We start from the raw sequence: 18261 nt of genomic DNA, 5'->3' as shown, positions 1-18261 counted from the left end.
TTTATCAGAAAATTGCTTAAGCATTTTACAGGGTATGTTAATTTCTCTTCCAGAGGAGATTGGTCGTTTCATCGTGAGAAAGGTTTTATCTTCTACTGGGATGGAGCCATGTTGCCTTACCTCTTTCTCCATTAACAACATCCTGCTTTTCTGGCCCAGAATGTCTCTTCCCAGACTGTGGTCTCTTAACTAATCATCATATCTCCTGTCTCTCTTGAGCCAATTCATCTTCCCTACTATAAATGAAACTGTCTTTCTAAAATACAAACCTAATCATTCCACTCACTAAGTTTAAAAGCTCTCCATTGCCTGATCATTGAAATTTTAAGTCTTTAGCTTGTTCCTTCACAACTTGTTCCCATCCTCCTGATCAGACTTATTTTCATTTGCTCTTTTTAATGAAAGTTTTCTTCTGTTTGTAGAAAGCCCTTTGCTAGCCCTTTACTAGGTGTTCTAAGGACTTGACACACCCATGTATCCTTCTTTATGCTTTCTCCTTCTTGTCCTTTTTGTAAAATTTGATTCATCCTTAAAGACTTTTATTAAGTAATACCTGTTCTCTGAAGTATTTTTCATAAATATCCCACTGGGATGAATATTGCTCTTACCTCCCAAGCAATTAATTAACCCTCCAATATTTTATTCAACAAACACTTATATGGAACCTAATATGGGCCAAATACTATATTAAGAACTTTATAAATATTAACTCATTTATATTTAATATAAATATTAACTTATAATGACACTATGAAATACAGTCCTTTGTATTCTTGGATGCAGAACTTGTGAATACAGAGGGCTGACTGTACTATGTTATTTCATATAAGGGACTTGAGCATCTGCAGATTTTGGTATCTGAGGAGGTCCTGGAACCAATCCCCTGCAGGTACCGAGGGAGTCTGTAGGTATTAATTTTATCCCCATTATAGGTTAAAACCCTGAGGCACAGCAAGGTTAAGTTACTTGCCCAAAGTCATACAGGTAGTAAGTGTCACAGCTGGGATTGAAACCCAGGCAATGCAGTCCTCAGGAGTCCATGTTTTTAACCACTATGCTACTATGCTAAAATGACTCTTGTAGACCATCATACATTGCATTAAAAATATATTTTAGCGCTTATTACATTACAGTGTTTTTATTTTTATATACCCACTTCCCCTGCTAAACTCTTTAAGGATAGAAACTAATTGCAATTCCTGGCTCAGCACCTGGCATGAAATGAGTGCTCAATAAATGCTTGTTGAATTTAGTTGATTAAGATTAAAACTATTTTGTTTTTCTTCCCTTTGCTGGTAAATGGACGTGCACGGCAGTAGTTTGCCTTGAGGTTTGTTTATACTCAGTGGGAGGAAAGGTAAGAAGATAAATGCAAGTTAGTTTAGCAATAAAGAAAGGCAATACTAGTAAATGCTCAGAAAATACCATTAAATACTATTATAGCAGTTCTTTTCAGAAATGAATATTTACTTTAGGTATGTAGTGAGGGAGACAGAAGGTTACACAATAATAGAGCAACTAGCAGGCCCTACTTCAATAATGCACGTTAACTGACCAAATGTCAGTGGAGTCACACACACAATTCATGCAAGTCATTGAAATAAATGTGTACACTTTGAACATTGCTAAATGAGGTTGACCTATATTCTTATGAAAGGGAAATGCTGTTTCTAGTAGAAATCCTGATAGCTCAAGATGGAAAAGCTGGACTAGTTGAATTGTCAGAGGAAAAAAAAATAAACAAAACCCTTCAGAGGGAAAAAATAAAAGAGGATCAAAGAAAAAATAATCATTTAGGCTTTATCATTATCATTTATGAATATTCTCATGGAATCATTTTGTAAGTACATGAATAAAATCTAATATGACTATTGGATTACATGTTATATATGATTTGCTTCTAATTCTTCAGTACAGATTTAACTATATAAAAGAACTAGAGCTTAATATCCAGTAAAGTTATAGATTCAAAGTTAGAATTATTTAGATGAAAGCTACTTCAGAACATATTGAGTGCAAACTCCCATCTAATACAGATTTTGCTATTGTTTCTATAGTATTCTTTAGAAATAGTTCATTCTTACTAAACCCATCCAAGTCAGGAAACTAAATATTTCACACAACAATCCTTTCCATTGTTGCTCAACACCAGTAGTTAGAATGGCAATTAAGTAGAATAATTTTAATTGCAGTCTCATATGAAGTTCAGTGCTAAAAAATACCTTTATATATATATATATATATATATATATATATATATATATAAATGAAATAGTTTGCAATAAAGTACAGGTTTGCTACAAATAAGGAGATTTGCTGTAGTAATCTATCATTTAAAGAGAGGAAAAGGGTACATCTTTACCAATAATGTTAACATAAATAAGTGATCAGGTAATTTCACATGATTTTTATACCTTTGGTTAGTCTTAATTAAAACTCTGCCTATAGCACTTTGTTGGCAGTAGGGTTAATAAATGTGTTTCAGAATAGCATGTCTTTAAATGCATTCTTTAAATCAGCTGCGTTATCAATGTTATCCCATTTTGTTTAAAAATACCTAGTCTTTGTACTACTGAAGTTACTAGAAGGGAGACATTCTAAACACTATCTCACAAAATGCTCAAAACTATGAATTTTCTGTTTAGTTATCTCTTCCCAAATAAGTATCCGGAGATAAGTGTCCCTTTTGTTATATGGCAGATTTCTTCCTATTGAATGCATCACTATTAAGTGCAGAACACATTTAAATCATTGGTGACATCATAAAGACTTTACATTTGAACAGCTGAAATATTTCTTTTACTTTTTTTTGCATCATTAACTTACAAACTTAACATGTATTTGGTGTCTACTATGTGCCAGATAGACCTTCCTTAGAAGCTAAGAGCATCTAGTGTTGGAAACAAAACAAAGAAAAATGAAACTACATAATATTCTCTATATTAAGCATTTAAAATGAATAAAACTAGTTGCTAAGTGTTTTAAATGTATTTTCTGTTATTAAATGCATCTATTGCTGGCATTTATTAAACGCTTACCATATGGCAGTCACTATACTAAATGTTTTATAGATACTTGTTTATTCCTCAGAATAATCCTTATAGAGTAGATACTTTTATTACTAATGTTTTATCCATTTTACAGACGAGAGAAGTGAGGCACAGGGAGCCTCATGACATTTTCAAGGTTATACAGCATCTCATTGGCAGTGCCTGGACTCCATGGCTGTATAGGAAGTGTTAATGAAAACAAACTCCCAAATTATTACTTTAATTGTATACTTAAAAATATCTGCAGGAGAGCCTTTCATTCTTTTTTTATTAAGACACAGACAGTAGCAATAGAAGGTAAGAAAACCATCTCCACAGACAAATGAGAAAAGCCAGACCTTTTATTTAGAAGGAAACTCAGGTTTGCTGATGAAGATAATAAAGTCTTCTATTGAGATTTTAGTGAGAACCTGAAAAGAACATTTAAAGAGGCAAATGATCCAGTAAAGTCTCTTTGAGAAGCAAAATTCCATAATTAGGAGAAAATGGTAAATTGATTTGTGACAGAGAGACTTGTTCAAGTCCAGCCCCAATATTAGAAAAATAAATGACACAAAGCAGGTCCCTAGATGGCATTTTACTTATAAAAGTTTCTTCACAGACTGGCTGAATGGATACAAAAACAAGACCCATATAAATGCTGTATACAAGAGACCCACTTCAGACCTAGGGACACATACAGACCATAAGTGAAGGGATGGAAAAAGATATTCCATGCCAATGGAAATCAAAAGAAAGCTGGAGCAGCAATATTTGTATCAGATAAAATAAACTTTAAAATAAAGACTGTTACAAGAGATAAGGAGGGACACTACATAATGATGAAAGTATCAATCCAAGAAGAAGATATAACAATTATAAATGTTTATGCACCCAGCATAGGAGCACCTCAATACATAAGGCATATGCTAACAACCGTGAAGGGAGAAATCGACAGTAACACAATAATAGTAGGGGACTTTAACACACCACTTACACCAATGGACAGATCATCCAAACAGAAAATAAATAAGGACACACAAACTTTAAATGACACAATAGACCAGATAGTTTTAATTGATATTTACAGAACATTGTACCCAAAAGTGGCAGAATACACTTTCTTCTCAAATGCACACAGAATATTCTCGAGGATAGATTACATCTTGGGGTCACAAATCAAGCCCTGGAAAATTTAAGAAAATTGAAATCACATCAAGCATCTTTTCTAACAACAATGCTGTGAGATTGGAAATAAATTACAGGAAAAAGAAACTGTAAAAACACAAATGCATGGAGGCTAAACAGTGCACTACTAAATAACCAAGACATCACTGAAGAAATCAAAAGAGAAATAAAAAATACATAGAAACAAATGACAATGAAAACACGACAACCCAAAACCTATGGGAAGCAGCAAAAGCAGTTCTAAGAGGGAAGTTTATAGCAATTCAATCTCACCTCAAGTAACAAGAAAAATCTCAAGTAAACAATCTAACTCTACACTTAAAACCACTAGAGAAGGAAGAACAAAGAAAACCCAAGAAGTCAGTAAAAGAAAAGAAATCATAAAGATCAGAGCAGAAATAAATGAAAGAAATGAAGAAAACAGTAGCAAAGATCAATAAAACTAAAAGCTGTTTCTTTGAGAAGATAAACAAAATTGATAAACCCTTAGCCAGACTCATCAGGAAAAAAAGGGAGAGGATGTAAATCAATAAAATTAGAAATGAAAAAGGAGAAATCACAACTGACACTGCAGAAATACAAAGGATTATAACAGACTACTACAGACAACTCTATGCCAATAAAATGGACAACCATGAAGAAATGGACAAATTCTTGGAAAGGTACAATTTTCCAAGACTGAACCAGGAAGAATTAGACAATATAAACAGACCTATCACAAGTAATGAAATTGAAACCATAATTTAAAATCTTCCAACAAACAGAAGTCTAGAACCAGATGGCTTCATAGGTGAATTCTATCAAACTTTTAGAGAAGAGCTAACACTGATCCTTCTCAAACTCTTCCAAAAAATTGAGGAGGGAGAAACACTCCCAAATTCATTCTACAAGGCCACCATCACCCTGATACCGAAACCAGAAAAAGATATCACAAAAAAGAAAATTATAGACCAATATCACTAATGAACATATATGCAAAAGTACTGAACAAAATACTAGCAAACAGAATCCACGAACATATTAAAAGGATAATACACCATGATCAAGTGTGATTTATCCCAGGGATGCAAGGATTCTTCAATGTATGCTAGTCAACAGTGTGATACACCACATTAACAAATTACGGAATAAAAACCATATGATCATCTCAATAGATGCAGAAAAATCTTTTGACAAAATTCAACACCCATTTATGACAAACACTCTCCAGAAAATGGGCATAGAGGGAACCTACCTCAACATAATAAAGGCCATATATGACAAACCCACGGCAAGCCTCCTACTCAATAGTGAAAAACTGAAAGCATTTCCACTAAGATCAGGAACAAGACAAGAGCCCACTCTCACCCCTCTTATTCAACATAGTTTTGGAAGTTCTAGCCATGGCAATCAGAGAAGAAAAACAAATAAAAGGAATACAAGTTGGGAAAGAAGTAAAACTGTCACTATTTTCAGATGACATGATACTATACATAGAAAATCCCAAAGATGCCACCAGAAAACTACTTGAACTAATCAATGAATTTGGTAAGGTCGCAGGATACAAAATTAATGCACAGAAATCTCTGGCATTCTTATACATCAACAACGAAAAATCAGAAAGAGAAATTAAGGAAACACTCCCATGTACCACTGCAACAAAAAGAATAAAATACCTAGGGATAAACCTGCCTAAGGAGGCGAAAGACTTGTACTCAGAAAACTGTAAAACACCAATGAAAGAAATCAAAGGTGACATAAACAGATGGAAAAATATACCATGTTCTTGGATTGGAAGAATCAATATTGTGAAAATGACTATACTACCCAAAGCAATCTACAGATTCAATGCAATCCCTATCAAACTACCAATGACATTCTTCACAGAATTAGAACAAAAAATGTTACAATTTGTATGGAAACACAAAAGACCCCGAATAGCCAAAGCAATCTTGAGAAAGAAAAATGGAGCTGGAGGAATCAGGCTCCCCAACTTCAAAGTATACCACAAAGCTACAGTAATGAAGACAGTATGGTACAGGCACAAAAACAGAAATATAGATCAATGGTACAGGATAGAATGCCCAGAGATAAACCCACACACATATGGTCACCTAATCTATGACAAAGGAGGGAAGAACATACAATAGAGAAAAGACAGCCTCTTCAATAAGTGGTGCTGGGAAAACTGGACAGCTACATGTAAAAGAATGAAATTAGAACACTACCTAACACCATACACAAAAATAAACTCCAAATGCATTAAAGACCTAAATGTAAGACCAGACACTATAAAACTCTTAGAGGAAAACACAAGAAGAACACTCTTCAACATAAATCACAGCAAGATCTTTTTTGACCCACTTCCTAGAGTAATGGAAATAAAAACTAAAATAAACAAATGGACTTAATTAAACTTAAAAGCTTTTGCACAGCAAAGGAAACCATAAATAAGACAAAAAGCTACCCTCAAATGGGAGAAAATATTTGCAAATGAAACAACAGACAAACGATTAATCTCCAAACTATACAGACAGCTCATGGAGCTCAATATCAAAAAAGCAAACAATCTCATTAAAAATGGCCAGAAGACCTAAATAGATATTTCACCAAGAAAGACACAGATGGCCAAGAGGCACATGAAAAGATGCTCAACATCACTAATTATTAGAGAAATGCAAATCAAAACTACAATGAGGTATCACCTCACGCCAGTCAGAATGGCCATTTTCAAAAAATCTAGAAACAATAAATGCTGGAAAGGTTGTGGTGAAAATGGAACCCTCCTGCACTGTTGGTGGGAATGTAAATTGATACAACCACTATGGAGAACAGTGTGGAAGTTCCTTAAAAAACTAAAAACAGAACTACCATATGACCCAGCAATCCCACTACTGGGCATATACCCTGAGAAAACCATAATTCAGAAAGAGACATGTACCACAATGTTCACTGCAGCACTATTTACAATAGCTAGGACATGGAACCATCCTAACTGTCCATCGACAGATGAATAGATAAAGAAGATGTGGCACATATATACAATGGAATATGACTCAGCCATAAAAAGAAATGAAATTGAGTTATGTGTAGTGAGGTGGATGGACCTAGAGTCTTTCATACAGAGTGAAGTAAGTCAGAGAAAAACAAATACCATATGCTAACACATATATATGGAACCTAAAAAAAAAAAAATGGTACTGATGAACCTAGTTGCAGGGCAGGAACAAAGATGTAGACATAGAGAATTGACTTGAGGACACATGGTGGGAGGGGGAAGCTGGGGCGAAGTGAGAGTAGCATCGACATACATACACTGCCGAATGTAAAATAGTTGGCTGGTGGGAAGCAGCAGCATAGCACAAGGAGATCAGCTCGGTGCTTTACGATGACCTAGAGAGGTGGGATAGGGAAGATGGGAGGGAGGCTCAAGAGGGAGGGGATATGGGGATATATGTATGCATATAGCTAATCACTTTGGTGTACAACAGAAACTAACAGTATTGTGAAGGAATTATACTCCAGTAAAGATCTATTAAAAAATAAATAAGCTTCTTCTAAGAAGGTTTGCATAGTGCAGCTCACAAACTGTTACCTTCAACAGCAGCATCTATTACCCCCTGTGTCTTTCTGTCCTCAGAAGAGAGCACAAGAATATGAGGATTAAAGACATATTGGATCTAATTTGGTCAAGGAAAATTCTTGCAAGTGAAGAGATCTATTTATCTTGTAACTAACTACCTGCTGAGTTTTTTATGCCACAGTTTAAACACTGACTCACCTAATTTTTACCAAAACTTTTACAGATGAGTAAACTGAGGCTATGGTTTTAAGATGACACAATAAATTATGGAATCAAATTTAAACCCAGGAGGGTTTCTTGTACATCTGCAGTGACATGCACCTTCCTCCAAAACCCTTCATTCCATTAATCAGTGCTTTCCCCACTCTACCTCTGTTGGTAGCTTATCTCTTTAAAATACCTTTTTCTCAAGTTTTTAAAGCACCCACAACTAGACTCAGTCCCCTAGGAAAGGTTTAATCAAGGGTGTAATTATGCAATAATAAGGCTCCTATGAGATACTGCATTGTTTAGCTGTCTACAATAAGTGAATGATGAATATGAATTTGCCAACATGGAAGGATATTCTACTTATATGTGAGTTAATTCTGACAGATCATCATGTGAAAGAAATGCCCATGCCACTTAAAAACATGGTGATATTCTGTAAGTGTGGTGTACTTTTAGCTGTCAAGTAGAACTTAGGTGAGGAAAGGATATGGAACTGTCAAAAACTTGTAGGCTGACAGTGTTATTCAATGCAGATTGTAAAATAAGATGATGGATTCTTTCCAGAGAAGTGTCTCTCTCTGTGGACATGAATCAGTGTCATACTATCACCAAAGCACCAATCTACTTTGGTCATAGTACAGAAAATAATTGGCTATCCTAAGAGAACTTGAATTGTCTTTCTAGACATCATCAAGAAAGAACAAAATTCAAATTTGTGATTTTATAAATAGCTTAAGAGATGTTCAGAATAAAGGGACCATTATGTATATATAAAAAACTATTCCTAATTACATTATAAATTTAAAAATAAATAATTGGATAGGAGATGACATATTACACCAAGGGAATGACTGAAAAGTCCTGAGCAGATTCATTTGACCTGACTTAATCTGAGGATACACTGAGAAGTGATAGAGACCATTTAGAAGGCTGTGAAACTGCAAACCACCATGTGCACTACATGGACATTGGCTCTTCATGAGGACTTGAGCCATGTTTACCACAGAACTGTGGGAATTTTGTTTGATAAGTGTGGCCTTTGATATTGGCAGGGGCACGAAATAGATCACTCAGGGCAGAGGCGTGGTGAAGAAAATCCAGCTAGAAAGACAGTCTAAGCATATGTTTTATAATCAGTCCACTGTAACAGTTGGAAGTGACTGTGGCAGAGAATGTGAGATTTGTATATAGCATCTGAGGCCCTGCTCTTCCACTTATAATTCACAGGAAGTCTCTGAGTCTCAGTTTCTTCATCTGTAGACTTGGAATAAAAATACCTACATTATAGCATTGGTAGGAGGATTAATTATTTCATGAGGTATAGAATGGTAATCAACAAATGTTTTTATTATGATTATTATGAACAAGATTGGAACATCTACATGTACCTGTCCGGTTTTGCTAGGCTCTGTGAGGTGTAGCATGACATTTCAGACAAATGTCTTAGGGAGATGGATCTCTGGGAATCTGGGGGAGGAACACAAAAGCACAACAAATAGAAAACAATAGATAAGGGCTAAAATATTGGTCTTTGCTGATTGGCAAAATAGAAATTTACATATTTATTAGCCAATTTTCCTAGTTAACTTTCCTTCTTACCCCAGCCACACACACAGAAACAACCTTGCCTGCAATGAGCTGGTTCTTTGTAGCTTACACAAAGGATGATCCCCCAGAGCCTGAGGACAGGTAGGAGATTGCACTTCCTTCTTTCCCTCTCTCTGTCTCTCCGTCTCTCTGTCTCTGTCTCTCTCTCTCTCTATATATATAAACATATGTGTATATCCTTGTAAACAGCACCCAGATCATGATGCAGAGCATTTCCTTCACTAGAAAAAACCTTCATTCCCCTTCCCAGTCGATAGGCCTCTTCCAAGAGTGTTCCAAGGATGCGTATACTGTCCTGATTTTTATCGTCGCAGATCACTTTTGTCTGTCCTTGAACCCCATATAAATGGAATCATGGCAGTATGTATTTTTTATTGTTTAGCTTCTTTCACTCAGCATTTGTCTGTTAGATTAATCTATGCTTTGAATGTATCACTAGTTATTTTCTATTGCTGTGTAGTATTTCATTATTTGCCCATCCTACTATTGATGGATGTTTGAGCTATTTTCAATTTTGGGCTATTATAAATAAAGTTGCTATACATATTCTCATACATGTCTTTTGGTGGCCATAAGCATTCATTTCGCTAGGTGTATATACCTAGGAGTAGAATTGCTAGGTCATAGGGTATATATACTGTGAAATATTTTTCCAAAATGGTTACTATTAATTTATATGCCCACCAACAGTATAAGAGAGTTCAAATTGCTTGGTATTCCCAGTGTTCCGTTTAATTATTATTTTTATTTTTATATATATGAGTATGAGGACAATGCTGTTTTACCAGGTCTTCAGGGAAGGAAACCACACATTCATTCACAGAAATTAAGATAGAACATATCTGACCACAGTTGTTCTTGACTTAAATCTTTAGCCTGGCTTTTGCCTGGCTATATGGTATCACTCCATCACTTCTAGGTTTGGGGCACATCTTCAGCTTCCTAATGCATTTTGCATTTTGCTTATTCTACTATGGTAGTTCCACAGACTCTTCTAGAGGTGTTCCATTTTGTGACATCTGCAAACATGATTCCGCTACATACTTATCTGCTGACTAAATGTTGATTAGCAGTGACCCCAAGAATAGATGAGGAAGGGTCAATTCTCTGGACTATACATATCACAGCACTATTCTCGCACTTCTAATTTTAACTGCCTTTGCACAGTAGACATTTGGTAAATATTTCTTGAAATGAGTTGACTTATTTTTTTTTCTCTACAAAATAACTTTAACTTGTGCTTTCTCCTGTTATAAACGTTGCATTTTCCTGGAAAATTGCACATGGTTTGTATATTTATCTGAAAAGCCTTAATTTGTCTACTTCAACGCTTTCAGTCTTAAATGATATGATTGGACTAAGCGATATTGTGAGCTTTCTAAAACATAAATCTGCACATAATAGTGCTCAAAAATTAGCTATTAACCATTTTTAAGCAGGACTTAGAACAGCAGTATAGGCAACTTAGCATTTTGAAAATTATTTGCCTCAGACCTGTGAAAGAATCTGTTAGATACTAGAGACAGTACCTTTAAAATTCTCATTAAAATTATTTGCCCATGCATTAGCAGTTTGGTGGACTAACCATTACCATACCCACATAACATGTCCGGAAACATGTGTTATCTCTGACTTTCTAACAGCTCTGTAAAGTTCTCATTTTACAGAAATAAAATCTGAGTCTGGGAGTTAAAATTGTATTTGCCTAAAGTATACATATTCTAAGTGGGAATTGTCATCATTAAAGTACAAATATATTTGATATCAAATTTCTTTAATATATGATAAAGTGAAATTAATAAAGTTGACCATAATTGATATGATTTTAAAGCACTGAGCAAGTGAAAAGAGATGAGAATGCTGTAATTTTTTTTTAAATTGCAGGCACCCATATTTTTACAGGGATAGATACAAACTGCTGTGTTGTCCACATGTGAAAGGAACTGGGAGAGAACTGAGACCTCTTACTCATTTTCTTTCTGTTTGTTCTTTTCTCAAAGCTTTATTTGAAACATTTCTAAAGACTTTCAGAGCATATTATTTTCCCTTTATGCTGAAAAAAGCCTGCTTATTATAGCTTACTTTCTATTATTATCTTGCAACACATTCCATGCTGTCCTTTGTCAAATCTCAATGGTGTGGCAGTTTGCTCTTGATGATTACTTTGTTGGAGACCTGCCTTATTTTTTCTACTGTTTACTTTTTCAAGTAAATGTCTGTATATGTTTTTTCTTTCTATTTTCATCAATGCCGTTTACCTTCTTACAAATTCTAACTTATGGTGTGTCTGTCTGACTTTGAGCAAATGGAATTGAAAAATTCTGTAGTATCAATTCATCTAGGCTAATTTGTGCATGTCTAAATACATGTCTTTCTGAGCCCCATCAACTATGGAGCTAAACATTGGATCATGGTGAGTGAAACCAGAATTTTTCAGCTGAATTTAATCCTAGTATTAGCCTAGATTTGTTACATTTAAGAATTTACATATTCAACTACAGAAAAACCTATTGGTGTTAAAAATAGGCTTATTTGATCATGTGATTAATTTATACTCTAAATATCAATCAGAAAAGCTGATAGAACCATCATCAGATGAATTTTTTTACTATACCATTTTTTTTCTGTTTAATATTCACTTCCTTCCAATTCTTGATGTTAAAATTTCAATGTTAGTAAAAAACACAGAATCTGAAAGGGCTCCATTTGTCTAGTTAATATGAATTCTATTAAGACTCAGGACATCTCTCTTTTCTACTGTACTGCTCTGACATTTAGGTACTGCATGAAAGCCAGTTAACTATACACACAGCTGCCAAAGTTATCACCTGAGCTTCATTTCAGATAAAGTTACTACTTTCTTATGTCCAGAGGAAAGTAAGCCATAAATTCCTACCTCAAAAGTAATAGTAACAGGGTGATGACAATTGAATAGTAATCACAACCATATATTAATTGTTTTAAGCTGCAGGGGTAGGGACAGATGATTGTCACAGATTGTCTCTGCAGGTCCCACTGAGACTTTAAACGGTGACTGTCTGTCACCTCTTCATTCTAAATTGTTGCTGAGCTACTCCCCCCACTTCTTCTCCTTCATCTTATATCTTCTTTGATTCTTGTCTCACAAATTATCAAAGCCTTTCCCAGAGTTTCTTTGTCGTCATTATCATATATATCCAGATGGGAATATCTTCTTGTCTGGCCCAATTTTCAGAAATGCAGTTTCTGTGTATGTGTTAAGAGAAAGGGAGTCCTGTGGCTGAATAGCTAGCAAACCTTTGACATCTTTGGCTGAATGACATCTCCAGTTTTTCCCAGGCAAAGAAAATAGCTTTTAGAACACTGATTCAGTCTTATTGGGGGGATATATAAAAAGGAGCTTCTGATTTCAGTAATCAATAGCATATTAAAATATCACATTTCATATATTTTAAGCAAAATAATGAATGTCCAACTATATTATTGTATGTATGTATTCATCTTCTTTTCAGAATTTTAGACTTATTGGAAATAACGCTTATGAACATGAATTGACCCTATATTCAGAGGTCTTCTCTGACCCTGTATTCCAGAGATTTAATAATTTTAAATTTCAAATCAAAAGCTTTGAAGTTACATGTTGTTTTATGCATTTAGGATAGCTGGTTGTCATCTCCTATAGCACTAAGTTGCCTTTCATAATAACTTATCACTCCTGATTAGGACTGTGGGAAGGGACAGTGCAATATTGGCTGCAAGAATTGACAAAGTAAAGTCAGAAGCCCTGGAATAATCTTGTAACTGCAAGTTTTATCTTTAGTTTAAAATATATTAATAAAACAACTGAAGCTAAAAGGTCATCCACAGCTTGAGGTTGAGGACATTGTTTTTGTGGCAAGGCTCTCTCCTAAGAATGTTTAACTAGAAGATTGCACAGTGGGTGACAGCTCTTCAGGTACTGGGCAAGCGCCAGGAGACCTCCCTAATAAGGTGTAAATATGGAGCTGATGACCATCTGTGTCCCATCAGGTAGAAAGTTCTTGGGGACCATCCATCCCACCTTGACATATAATGCTGGCCAAATGTCTTAGGATCTTCCTGCTGTTTTAAGCTTCTCTAATATGCAGCTATTTTTTCTTAGTATTTAGCAATAACAGTATTTTTGTGTTGCCTGAGTAATTCCTCTTGTGACTAGAGACTAGACAAAAGTTGTAGGAAAGAACAGAAATATTAAAACAGATACATTAGAGAAACAGTTTTCCATACTGGTGTAGTGCATGCTGGATGCTGACTCCAAGACTCTGAGGTTCTTCACAGAGCCATCCCTACATACAGAACTTGATGTGGCTTCTTGTAGTTCCAATTATGCTAACTAGGATGTGGGGCTCTTAGCAAGGTTCTGAAATAGAAAGTGCCTTTTGTAGACAGGTAATGAAGTCCAGGAAATCTGATGGTGCAAAGGTGACTGGGGTTTTTGCCTCTTAAGGGAAAACAATCTTTTTCAACCGCCTTTCTTATAGTTGTATATGTTTAGGAAAAGCCCACTATTTTCAAAAAATGTTCAAAAGACAGTAATTTCCCAGTGTGAGCCTACATTTTTTTACCCATTACGCACAGATTCTGCTTTGTGTCCCTTCTAAAATGTGTCCACATCTTAACCTAGCTGATGCTGAAAATTTCGTGCATTTATCACTCCACCTCATCACTACTGAAGTTCTTTTTTTTTTTTTTTTCTTCTTGTTTAGTGGACTTTTGTTTTAGGAAAAAGAGGTTAGATTTACAGCCTTGGGAATGAAAGGTGTCTCTTTTGAAAAGCAGAATAAATATTATATAGAGAGTGAGAGCATTTGTGCAAATGCAGGCAAAGAGCTGTTTCTGCTCTTTTCGGCTCCTCAGCATGCGAATTCCCGCCAGTGCTTGCTGACATTTTTAATAACAGCATGAGTAGCCAAGAAACCAACTGAAGACCTTGTGACTAAGTGGGAAAAATGCATAATAGAAAAAGGAGTGTGTAGTTAATCCTTCTTTCTGGGGTAATGGAATCAGAGCATTGGAGCAGAGACTCCCAAATTATCAGTATCTGACTTAGCATGCTTTGGGTTGTTTTCAATAAAATTTTTCTGTCTGATTCATTTATATAACTCAGAAAATAGAAAGACGATCCTATTCACAGCACAGTTTTAGACCATCTTGAAAGATACAATGTATAAAACAGAACTCTGCCCTGAATAATAAATGGCTAAATTATTGTGCAAGGGAAGTATGGAGTTATTGGTACAGAAAATAAGTACTATAAGAATTCAGAGTCAGAAAAGTCAATACGAGACAAGTGGACAGGAAGGCTTTATGGGAATAGGTAGAACTTGACCTTAATCTTGAACAATAAGTGGACTTTTTTTGATAGGTGTAGAGGGGGAAAATGGTAGCAAGAAGCACTGAAGGTGGGACTAAGAAGAGGTTGGAAGAGTCCGTTCTCAGGTGTAAAGTGATCACGAACACTTGATGGAAGGAATGGAATCCAGCTGTGGCAACTCAGTAGGTGAGGAAGTCAACATTTGCTTTGGGGAATGAATAGTGGTTAAGCTATAACTTTTTTTTTAAAAATTAATTAATTTATTTATTTTTGGCTGTGTTGGGTCTTCGTTTCTGTGCGAGGGCTTTCTCTAGTGGCGGCAAGCAGGGGCCACTCTTCATCGCGGTGCACGGGCCTCTCACTGTTGCGGCCTCTCTTGCTGCGGAGCACAGGCTCCAGACGCGCAGGCTCAGTAGTTGTGGCTCACGGGCCCTGTTGCTCCACGGCATGTGGGATCTTCCTGGACCAGGGCTCAAACCCGTGTCCCCTGCGTTGGCAGGCGGATTCTCTACCACTGCGCCACCAGGGAAGCCCAAGCAGTAACTTTTGAAAGAATTTCTCTTTCTGGCTCCTCTTGACCATGAGAGACAGAGTGATAATTTCTTTAATTACGAGTTAAGTAAGAAAGAGGTGTTCAAGAAGGTAAGATTTTGAAAGCCACATTTGGAAGGAACGAGTTGGCTGTGATGGCTTGCCTGCGGATACTTTGAAGGTAGAACTCCTTCCAATCTTAAACTAGTCACACCTGGATCTGTAGAGCTCAGGTGAGAGGGTCTGGAAATCATTTTGAAAACAGAGATAGATAATAAAGATCCTATTGCTATACCAGTCTTCCAGGTGCCTATATAAGATAGAACTTTACAGCAACTTTATGAGGTAGATTTTACTATGCTCATTTCAGAGATGAAAAATTTCAGCTTCTAGGAAGTTATTTGGCTTGTTCAATGCCCCACAAATACAGGGTGACAGAGCTGGGGTTTAACTTCAAGAGCTTCTGCCTTTGCACTCATGCCCTTTCCATTAACCTGTATTACTTTGTCACATTATGTGGGTAGAAAGTACAAAACAACAATGGCAGTGATCTAGAAACGTACACATTTTTTTCTAAAGGCTAATCATCACACAGATGAAATTAAACCAGAAACAGATACGAGATAGGACATAATTTAGTGCTCTTCTACAAGTCATTATTATAGTTACAGAGATTAAGGTTTGTGCTTCTTTTCTCATGCATCCCATCAATAAACACTACTATACTCCCAGCTCTCCATGTTTGTATAGTTTACAGAGTACTTTAAAAATGTTTTAAAATAATCTTCACAAAAATTCATTAATAGCAGGTAGGGTATGGGCATTATTTCCAATTTTTGGAAAGAAAAACTGAGATTCCAGAGGTGCTAAATGGTAGAGCTAGTAGCTAAATCCAGTTTTTGTTTCTAAATCTAATGGTGCACTTAGTTCTAGGTATCTCAAATGCCAGCACTATGTCACCCATGTTGGCTTTTGGAAAAATGACTAGGTGTGATCTGTTCTTGTTTTTTATCTGACCATCACAGCTATTGCAGCCTGAAATACTATTCTAAACTTTATAGAAGATACTTCTCTACTTATAATCATTTTCTTTATCATTTTCTAATCCAGAGTAGTTTATATTTCCCAGTTAGCTATTCTTGGAATGGTTCTCAGGTTACATCTCTATTTTCATCTAATTTTTCAGTTACTACTTTTAAGATTTCTTAAAAAATATAAACCACTACCCCTCACATCAAACAGGATAAAAAAATGTTAATAGCCCTGATTATTATATATTAGGACTTCGAATCTGGTGTCAGTGGAAGCATCTATATGTCTTTCTCTTTTTGCATAAGTTCAGTCATGGTTAATTATTCATTGAATAATTTCATGTCATTGAAAGGGCAGAAAAACAATATGGGGAAAAATCCTGGTTTCTTAAATTACACTGATCTTTCCTTATAGATAATATGGATAATGGCCTCCTTTTAAAACTAAATGAGGTTACATATTGGACTTGTAAGTTTGTCACAGATTTACCTCACTTTTAGCACCCAGGACCCTTTGAAGCCATTTGGAGCCTCATGCTGCTTTTTTCCATAGTCTTTGCACCCTGATGGCCCAGGCACACTTAGCTCTGCCATGTCGAGCCCTGGGAGAAAGTCAAGGTCAAACTACTTGGCATTTTCCACACCAGAAGGCAGAGTCATTGTAGGAAATGGGTGACAGCCCCTGTATGAGAGGGAGAGAGAGAGAAGCAGCATGCATTTCCTATTCACTCTAGTGTAATGCGAGGCTGGGCCTGCAGGGTCCCCTGTTATTGCATTCTCTTACCTAAGGTAATCCTGAGAGGTATTACCACTGGAAGAAAAATAGAAAATGCAATGGGATCATCCTCAGCATTAACTATATTTAAATGTGTTCACTAGTCTTGAACAGTTCTCACACACTGATAATGAAATAAGGAGAAATTTCTTCAATGAGAAAACTACATTCTAACTCTGAGATTAAGTCAAAATAATTGAAAACACATGTAGGGGGAGCAAAATATGCCACCCCAAAATGTGTCTCTTTGGCATAAAGATTTTTTTAGACTGATCATTTTTAAGAAACAGAAAACCCAGGGAATTTTTCTTGTTACCTCCCCCTAACTGCCTAAAAGAATTTAGATAGAGCCCTATTCCAGGAAAGAAGCTATCAGATAGATAATTATAATATGAACTAGGTGTGGTAGACAGGGAAGAACCTATCAGAGTCTAAAATTTCTCTCTGTCCCATTGTCTCTGCATGGCCCAGCAAACATTTATTTACCAAACATTTGCTTTTCATCTCCATGTGAGTTGCTTCCTCCCCTTTGAAGTCCCAAACCATACCCCAAACTTCCTCTTTTGTCTGAAGATGGTATTTAAGGTGAGGGCTTCAGCCATTTTGGAGAGTTACCCAGTTTTCCTGGGTTTCTCCCATGTATACATACTATTAAACTTTGTTTAATATTTCTCCTGTTAATCTGTCTCATGTCAATTTAATTCTTAGACCAACTGGGAGAACCAAGAAGCGTAGAGGAAAATTTCTTCCCTCCAAAACAAGGTAACAATGGAAAGATTCCTGTGGCTGTGGATACCACGGGCTCCATGCAATTGAAAAGGAAAAATGCACACACAAAAAGAGTATCTGAAGAAAACACATGAGGAATGAGCATCAAAGAAATCAATAGGAAAAATCACCTCCCCTAAGTATAATGTCAAGGAAGCTCTATTGGAAAAAAATGTTGTAATACCTCCTCCTAGAGGAGTATGCAGAGGTAAAGGCAAGCATTTTTA

This window comes from Delphinapterus leucas, chromosome 13 (genome assembly GCF_059928025.1).
Source record: "Delphinapterus leucas isolate spDelLeu-1000000601 "Yukka" chromosome 13, BTC_Dleu_Yukka2, whole genome shotgun sequence".
Classification (NCBI taxonomy): Eukaryota; Metazoa; Chordata; class Mammalia; order Artiodactyla; family Monodontidae; genus Delphinapterus; species Delphinapterus leucas.
This window is presented reverse-complemented; position numbering follows the sequence as displayed.